Here is a 10,709-nt window from a genome sequence, read left to right as displayed (position 1 = left end):
CGTTTCATATCGTTCTTATGTAATAAGTGTTGATGTTAGATTAAAAAGGAAATCTTTTATTAAAGGTTGCACGAAGTTTCCACATTTCATTGTGAATTTATTGAGCACATATATTTCTTTCTATCGCACGTATATATTTCTTTATTTTCATCTTGTATAGAGTGATAATATTGAAAATATTTGTATCTAAGATTGGTATCGTAATTATGTCGTAATTGGTGAATTTTATATATTTGTTTTTTTTTGGAATCCATATTTTTCGTATCGTTAATTCATCATAATTGATATCGTATCACGATCAAGTACATTCCGCGTCGATGAAACTTTCTTACAGAATTGCGAGGAGATTTCTATTTAATCGAGAATGATCCAGGTTCTCCTCTCGCGCTTTGAAATTTCCCACTATGGCGCCTGTGCGCTCCCTACTCAAAACAGCGTCCATATCCTCTTTTACCTCCCACTTGAAGTCAGTGATGACGTTTCCTTTCACTAGCTCTCGATTGCTTACGCACATCGCTGTACCTTGAACGGATTGAAGTTGGAAGCACCCGCGTAAGTCCATTTGTACTTCAAAAAGAATTTTCTTACAACAAGCAGCGGATGCTTCAAATAGGATATCAACTGACATATATTTTTGGAAAATCTAATTTAATAATCCGGATGCAATTAATTAGAGTTAGATTACATATCATTTTCAATATGAGACGATATGTCATTATTTTTGTATCAATGTTTCAATCATTACTACTGATTATTATTTAAGTGTAAGATAAAAATATGTTATATGATTAAAAATAATGAGAAGATATTCATTTTGCTGACATAATATAATCTTGCAAAAAATTTTTAATATGCTTATATTAAATAATTATTAGATATTATACAAATAAATAATACAACACATAATTTCTCTGAATTACATTATCAATCATTTAAAAATCAAACAGCAAATGGATTATATCAGTAATTTGTAGTTTTTACTATTGATTGCATCATATAATGTAATCGACGAACAGTTGAAATAGAATTTTTACAAATCAAAACACCTAATTTCTTTCACACTCGATTAATTTTTAATTGATTAATTTTATTTAATCAAACTTTAATGTCATCCATCTGTGAAAAGTGCTTTTAATTATTTTCTCTTCATTTCTTTTATTATTTTACTCAAAATTTGTTAAAATAATGACGTAATGGATTTTCATCACAGTTATGTGAATCATGAGACAAAAATATTGTGAGACTGTTAAAAGATACTCAATGAGGTCATATTCAATTCTCGGTGTTAAGTGTGCCGGATATCAGGTCAAACATATCAGGAAGCACATAACTATCGAATATAAATTATAACAGATGATATAATGCTTCTCATGTAAAACGCTAAAGATTATAAATTCAATTATAAATTATTGAAGAAAAATTATAGATTAGATTATAATTAGAAATTTTTATCTAAATATGTGTAGCGTGTTACATAGCAATAAATATTATAATAAAGGATAAACATTATATAAGATAATAATGTTTAATAGTAGTTGGTAGTTTCGTCGTCATAAAAATAAAATTTTCGAGCATTTGCATGCCTCAGAATTTTTATTTTTCTCACGATTTTGTACATTTACAGAAACGGCGTTTCGATAATTTTTTGTTTATGAAAACCATATTGATGTGCGGCTACTTATATCGTTATTCGACAAAGTGCAATTCTGCTACGTGACTATCGGTAAAAAATGGTCGTGTCATGATACAACTTATTTAATATTTGCGGATATAGTCAGTAAAAATCACGTGACGTTATTGATAAAGCACGCAGGAGGCGTGACCACCGGAAGAGTTCATCAATAAATGACCTAGGTTAATAAGACGCCGGCAAACAATGTATGGAATTTATTGGTACAGATTTGTTATGACGAATATGGTCTCTCCCCTCCCATGTAAATGTATGTACGGTTTAAATATAAAAAATAAAATTGCAATATTTTTTCTTTATTTATATTTACAAGTATAGAATTAGATTTATTTGTATACAAACATATTTCAAAACTGCATTTTATCATATTTCACATGCAAATATTTCATTGTGCAATTCCATTAAGTATATTTATATTGATATCTTTTTTAAAAAATAGGTAAATAATAATGTAATATGAATATTATACATTTAAAACGTGGTTATATTCATCAAATTTTTATTAATATTACTATTATATTATAAATTAATTCCGATTCCCGATTCTGCGACTTTCGGATCTATATTTTTCTCTCGCACTTTATTTCTTTAGGGGGAATAGGGGATACATGGAATTAAAAATCTCTTGTAGAGATTATTCCAATTTTATATCTTGGCCGTGTCCAAGTAAAAATTTGGTGCTTTGTGCACAGGTATTTAATTCTAACGAAAAAATTTAGTTTCGTTTAGAATAACGCACTGTCATCCGCGATTTGGCTCTTATTGCCTATCTTATATATGTTAAATTTATATTTATATATTACAGAGCCTAGTTAAACTCTTAATTTATACACGCTGGCTTAAAGGCGTTTATTTACCAACATTAATATATATAACAGAGAAAAGTATAGAATCGAAAGGATCTGAATAGCTCAGTTGGAAGAGCAGTCGCCCGGCAAGCGAAAGGTCTCGGGTTCGATTCCCGATTCTGCGACTTTCGGATCTATATTTTTCTCTCGCACTTTATTTCTTTAGGGGGAATAGGGGATACATGGAATTAAAAATCTCTTGTAGAGATTATTCCAATTTTATATCTTGGCCGTGTCCAAGTAAAAATTTGGTGCTTTGTGCACAGGTATTTAATTCTAACGAAAAAATTTAGTTTCGTTTAGAATAACGCACTGTCATCCGCGATTTGGCTCTTATTGCCTATCTTATATATGTTAAATTTATATTTATATATTACAGAGCCTAGTTAAACTCTTAATTTATACACGGTGGCTTAAAGGCGTTTATTTACCAACATTAATATATATAACAGAGAAAAGTATAGAATCGAAAGGATCTGAATAGCTCAGTTGGAAGAGCAGTCGCCCGGCAAGCGAAAGGTCTCGGGTTCGATTCCCGATTCTGCGACTTTCGGATCTATATTTTTCTCTCGCACTTTATTTCTTTAGGGGGAATAGGGGATACATGGAATTAAAAATCTCTTGTAGAGATTATTCCAATTTTATATCTTGGCCGTGTCCAAGTAAAAATTTGGTGCTTTGTGCACAGGTATTTAATTCTAACGAAAAAATTTAGTTTCGTTTAGAATAACGCACTGTCATCCGCGATTTGGCTCTTATTGCCTATCTTATATATGTTAAATTTATATTTATAAATTAATATTATTGTGAATTGTGATACTGATAGAATCGATTTAGAAGTACTTGATTTATTTGCATATTGCTTTGCGTATTTAGTTAATAAAGAAACATGAGTGAATGACACATTGTATTGAGAGACGCATTTTAATTTGAAGAATGCTCTACGTGACCGCCTTCACGGTTTTGTTCGCCGACTCTTGGCGTAAAATCAAACATTATGAAAGCACTGCGTGATCGTAATACAACGCGATAAAACCGTATTTAGAAAAATGATAATGTAATTAAAATTTGCGTGTATATTACATAAAAAGACACAAACGCATGAATATTATAAAAGAGAGAGAAGAGGAGAAATAAAGAGAGAAAGAGGAAAAAAAAAATATATATATATATATGTATATATTATAAAAATGTTTTCTTTATATTAAATAATATGTACCAATCATATTTTGTCCATTAAACTTAAATAGTTTTTGGTCAATAAAAATCAGGCAATTTGGAATTTAATTATCATTTAATATCGCGTTTTATATTTTGGTCGTGTAAAATTTTTTTTTGTACCTTGTTTTGCCATTTTTATTTATCACGCATGATACCATACCGACGTGTTCCTTTCTTCGAACGTACGTGATTTTCTAATAAGAAGGTAAAAATAACATTGTACAACAGCGTATATCAAAAATGGGTAAATGTTCAAGGAATTTTCACATAAAAATATTTTTCGCAATAGACAGTGTCTGAATTTTTATACATTATTGTCCTGAGAATTGCAACATTCAAACAATAAAAATTTTTCTGCATTCTTAGTAATTATTTTTATCATTAATTTTTTTATCGTTGTGTATATGCATATATTTATATCTCACTCAATTTCTAGAAATGATACGGCAAATATTTTTTGCTATCTGCTGCGGCAACAGATTATATTGAGATTTATTATAAGCAAAGAATGCATATAAAAATGATAAATACTAATTCCATTATTCACGTATTTTTTTTCGCAACAATATTTATTCCAAATCGTATTTTTAAAAGATGGATAGATCTATATTGAAGAAATCAATTATATAATTCTTTACGACAATACTATATCCCCTGTTATTAATATGCACGTGTTTCCTTCCGTTTAGAGTTCACGACAAAGCAGAGTTAAGTGATGACTGGACCGAGTTTACGCAGAAAACGTATACGCGGTCGCGTGGTTTAGGAAAAAAATGCGAGCGAGAACCAAGCGAAATGTTTTTTTGCTTAATTAATGAGTCAATTTTATAATCTTCACTTCGTTGGAAACAGATGCGTTTTCCGCCGAAAATGGAATGCGCGATGCGCAAACGCAAGTTGCGTGTGACGAATCTATCCTTGTCAACTTCTACAAGATTGACACATAGAACTCGTTACTTATGGAAATTAGTCTAATTTCGTATCGCGGTTGGCCATTACGCTCGTAGTCACGCATCAACGCGTAATGCCCATCATCATAACCGATAATCACTTCGATGGAAATACAAGAGGAGAATCGCGGGAATTGCGCGGAACGAACACGTATGCAGCGCCGTAGAAAACGGGATATTGTTCCTCAAGGCAAGACTCAAAACTTTGTATTTGCAAGTGTATATAGAATATATATATATATATATATATATATATATATATATATATTATACACTATCTATCATATCTTTAATTACAGGTGATTCAGCCTTTAAATATTTAAAAAGAAAGATTTAGCGTAATTAAAATCTGTTTAATTAATGATAATCATTAATACTGCAATTATATGTTACGTATGTTTACATGCAATATTAATTGATACTCCATTATATAATTATATATGTATGTAAAATGTGTATTCATTAAATTTTACTTAAATAAAGAGATGTTTAATATAATAGTAATATGTATAATAATGACGTTTTAATACATTTGCAAAATTCTAGGATTCTATGAATTTCGGGAATTTTAGCTATATCTTGTTGATTTGAATAGCCAGAAATAATCCTGTAGAGATTATTCTAATTTTTATTGATATTTTGTGTATAATGATCGGGAATATTATAATGCTGAATGAATTAATTCCATAGTAATGAATTCTATACTATTGTGAACTTTAAACTGGAACTAAATTCGTCTATTTTTTTCTTTTCTTTCTATTGGTGGTTCGTAATAAAAAACATATAAAATGATTCACGAATCAAAATTTATCAAACAAATACAGAAATTGTTCCAAAGTAATCTATCTTTTTCTTCCGGAGAACCGGATGCTAAAGATAGAAATGCATATTCCAGATTCCAATATAATATAGGGTTCATGGATTAAATATATTAAATCCTCTTAGAATTTGTCATACAGCGAAAAATCGTTAATATAAGATTAAGAAATAAAAGTGTTTTGAAAATATATTTAAAGAAAATCTCAAACATTTTTGGACGAAATTTTTGAATGTAAAATCTATTATCTTGAAGAAAAGAAAGGTATGACAAATATGTGAAAGTAAATTTAATATAAACTTCGAAAGATTCCATTTGTAATACAGCATCAAATATATACTTTCCTTTCCTAAAATCTCTTGTATTGCTCATTTCTATTTTGAAGAATAGAAGTGATATCTATGAGGTAATACATTTTAAGAGTAATAAATAAGGCAATCTACTAACATAGCAAAGAAAGGACAAAAATTATGACAACAATACAATTTAGTAATATATTCTCAGTAAATACGTAATTATTCATTATTTTTACAACGTAGAAAATGTCGAATAATTAATTCTGTTATATGTCGGTCTACCGTAGTATTCGTCATAATCCTTACAAAATGTATGCAAAGTTATCTTATGTGTTATAAAGTTGTTTTATACTTATTAGCAATCTATTTGTATAACAAGACATTTAAGTGGATTTACACACACCTACATATACATTAACATCACTTATATTGTGTCTAAGATTATTTATATATTTGGCCTGGCGCTCTGAATCGTGCATGAATCATGGCATTAATTCTGGAAGAAACGTGCGAGATTTTGAATAATTAATAAAGCAACCAGTAAAATAATATGAATTATAATTGTATGCTAGCAAAAATTTACATATACTGCACACATTTCGGATTGCTGTCTTTTAATCAAGTTACTACGTATACCAAAATCTCAGATTTATATTGTTTAAAAAATATATTATTTTATTTTAATTTGATATAAATAATTTAAAAAAATCGGCACAGTACAGATGAAAAATTACAAGAAAAATATTGCTGCAGAATTTGTCTTACAGTTAGATTAAACTTTCAAAATTGGATTATTTTAAAATTATTAGTTGAAGATTACGGACAATCGATTTACTAAAAACGGCAACAACAAACGACAAATAGTAATAGATTAGATAAATCCGTGAGGTGCAATACGGAGTTCATTGTTCTCGATCGAGTATGATAATTTCAAGTCGCAACCGGTTAAGATTTTGCGCGCGACATTACATTACGCGAGGAAGCGCATTCGAGGCGCGTACGAACGCGCGCGCGCTAAAAAGCGGCGTTCGACAATCTGAAGTGGAAAAGGCGGGGGTAATTTTTCGAAAGAGGCAATTATCGATTCGTGTGGTCCCCGCGATGGCGGCAGTTGCAAAAAGCGGATAGAGACATCGGCCACATTCCATTGTACAAAAGGCACGTCGGGACACCGACCGATACCGACCACGCGCCTTTTTTCCTGCCGCCTTTATCTTGGTCTTTCTACTTAATATTTCGGCCGCCTGGGACCACCCATAGATCTCCTAACGCACAATATTCAATGCGATAATGTCCGGCGGCGAAAACCAAAAAATTTTTCACCAAAAGCGTACCGCAATGATCTACTACTTGCGGCAACTCCACTGAACATCTCTACCGGAAATATAAATGAATAATTCTTAGAACATCTGCGACCCTGGATAGGCGCCGAAACGGCAGTCCAGGGTTGCATTCAAAAACGTCCCCGAGTACATTTTTTTTCTAAATTACTGACAGAAGTGATTTTCTATATCACTGACGTAGACGTTTTCGAACTCAGCCCAGACAGGAAGTATACGCCATTTTGATGTCTACGATGACTAGAGTTCGACCGAAATCTCTTTTTTAGTTTCGGCCAAAACCGAAAACCGATATTATTAAATTATAATTTAAATACTGAAAAAATTATTAAATTAAAAAAAATACATTTATTTTAATACTGCTAAATGAATCATTTATTTGAAACAAATAAATATTTATTTGAAAAAGATTTTTTTATATCAAATTAATATTATTAGTTTCAAATAAATTATTTATAAGGCAGTATTGAAATAAATATTTATTTGAATTTAATAAATTTTTTTTAGTGTAATATTTGTAATATGATGAGAGATTTTATGCAGTCGATAAGTTTGAAAGATGATGTCGGAATTAAAATTTAAAACAGTGAAGAGTTACATCTATTTAAAATATTTCTTTACTTTACTGAATGTATCGAAAAGAAATTTGCTTACCACTTTGAAGAAAGTGAGATTTGACAATTTCTTGACACGTGTCAACAGTCATTAATTCCGCTGTTTATGGCAATAAAGACTCCCATCTCAAAAGATGCGCTAATCAACGAAGGATATATCCCGATATGTCCCGATAAAATATGTTTAAAAAAGTAGGAGATAAATAATAAGTAATTGTATGAATTTTGTGGCACTATTGCAACGCCTTTGGAAAATCCGAAGTTTGAAGGTTGGCAAGATTCGTTTGCTTTCACGAGTCAACGATGTATTATAACGAACAAAAACAAAAAAAACAAAAGGGTCGCGTGACGATATATCATGCAATACAATATAAACTCTTATCGATGTTTTGTATTGCATACATAATTGCCGGGAAATCCGAATTTATATTTTGATTGGCGAGCAAATTAATCATTATCATGTAATTATTTTCTGTAGTCTGTAGCTAGACATTTGATATAATGAAGCAAGTTTATGTGTATATTATTATTATCTCGAATATATTTAAATAAAATTGATAATTAAGACATGCTTTATTTGGTACAAACTAACATAACATATATTTTTGCAATCAAGCAATCTAGTAGATTTTATAAATATATTCAATTGGTAAAATTAATATATATGAACTTACGTTTAGATTAATTAATTCCGTTGTTCGATCGAAACATTATTTTCAAAATATGTGCGTAAGTCAACTATTTGTGAGATAAGTGCGACGTATGTACTTGGGTACTTGCGTCACTCTATCAATGAAATTTCCATGAACATAAACAATTGGAGAATTTATCCTCCTGATATCACAAGCATTACATATCATTATAGTGCATTTAACAATGTTTCGAAATCATACACGATGATGTATGATGATTAGTGTGCGTTTAATCATGTATTTTATTTGTCATAAATACTTAATCATTTAAAACTTACGATTAATTATTCTCAATGTATTATATAATGATCTTTTATTCTTAATACTTAATATTTAATTATTTAATATATTTTAAAAACCTCTTATTATAATATTATTCTATGCAAACGTATCATTTATAAAACTTTTAAATTCTTTAAAAAATAAATATTAAAAAAAAATTACTAAATAGTTTTTATCGACATTTTATTTCTTATTTTTGTTAATAAAACAGAAAAAATATATTTTAAATGCACAATACGTAAATTATCAGTATAATTAATATCAGCTGTTCCTATATTATGCAGCGGAAATTTGTTCTTGTATGTTTGATTGGTTCTTATCTTACTCTGGTTACAGACGAAATCATCTGACTTTTGAATTGAACTTCGACTCTCGAAACTCCACTGTCGATTTGACAACAAACTGGTGCCTTATGTGCTATTTTAGTTGATTTCAAGTATACCATGGTAGAAGGAGAGCATATCTTAGACTTAAAGTGCATCCGCGGCCACGATCGCCAGACACTGAATTACGAAGATATATTTGCATATCATCAAATATAACTGATAAAAAGGACTTTAGATTTAAAATATTTTATAATTGGTTAATAATTGTTATATATATTATATATTGTTTGACACTTAGAAGGCCCAATAAGTCGAAATTAAAACCTACATTTATTATATTGTATAATATTAGCATTAAACAATCAATTCTCACATCTAATAACATTGCATGAAAAATGTTTCTTAAATGCAAAATTACACTACGTTTCTATAAAAAAATTGAATTAATTTATATGTAATTCAAATGTTAAAACAATTTTATACATATTTTTGTACAACTTGTCAAGTGTGAATCAATTTCTCCAATCTATATATGATGTGAATCAACCCTTAATCTCATGCTTTCTCCAATCTTTGATTCACTCTCGCCTTCGTCTTGTCTGGTTGTAACCGTCTGCTATTATTTTTAGCGCATGATCACTACGCCACGCGAAGGCGAGGGGAGAAAGGAAGGGAGCGTTTGTAAGACGGCTCTAAATGCCGACTGAGTATATTAGGTCATCCCGCAGGCTTGGCTTGCATAATTATCGGCTCTTCTGTCACCAAAGGCCGACCTGCATGTAACACTGTTGCGTTGCTCTTATACCACACCCTCAGTCGTGGCACTCATCAACATGGTATGCGTAAAAATGAACAATGTGAGATCGTACAATAATTTGAGAATTTCTGTTCTATTGTTGTGATTACGAATTATACGATTTTTTTTCTCTTTTTGCAAAATTATGAAAATATATTAATATATATATCAAATATTTAAAAGAATAATTATTTTATATGTACATTGCACATGCATCTTATAATAAAGCGTAATGCTTGAACATTATTAATTGAAGTTCATTGATTCAAAGGTGTGCAATGACACATGTGGAAACTCCTGCTAATAATCGTTAAACACTCTCCTAAGTCTCGTTAATAAGTCACGAGGAAAGATGCTATTTTGTGCAAGTAACTACAGTGTAAGAAAGTCTTGCCAGGATTTTCCAATTGTGTCATGAAACAGCTTGTATCAATAAATATTGAAAGGTCTGGTGCGTCAAGTAAAAAATATAATGTAAAAAATTTAATTAATTAATTATAGTTGATATATCAGCACTTTATCAGTAAAAAAAGATCGATTATGATAAAATTTTTATTCACATCAAAAAACTATTTTTACATATACGTTTCGATATATATAGTTAAATTTATCTATTAATATATAATCGAGAATTAATATAAATTAATATTTACTGATAATATAATACGATATAATTATTAAATAGTTTTATCATTAATTTGAAAAAATGTTTTAGGTAAAGTTAAATATAACTTTTTGTGAACATTGATGATATCACTTTGCATGTTGTATAAAGCAATAACTACTGCGTTTACGATACATCATAATATCATGAATCTATATATAAATCTAGATGAG

This window comes from Nylanderia fulva, unplaced genomic scaffold, assembly GCF_048542155.1.
Source record: "Nylanderia fulva isolate GAGA-0341 unplaced genomic scaffold, ASM4854215v1 Scaffold8, whole genome shotgun sequence".
NCBI classification, from domain to species: Eukaryota; Metazoa; Arthropoda; class Insecta; order Hymenoptera; family Formicidae; genus Nylanderia; species Nylanderia fulva.
This window is presented reverse-complemented; position numbering follows the sequence as displayed.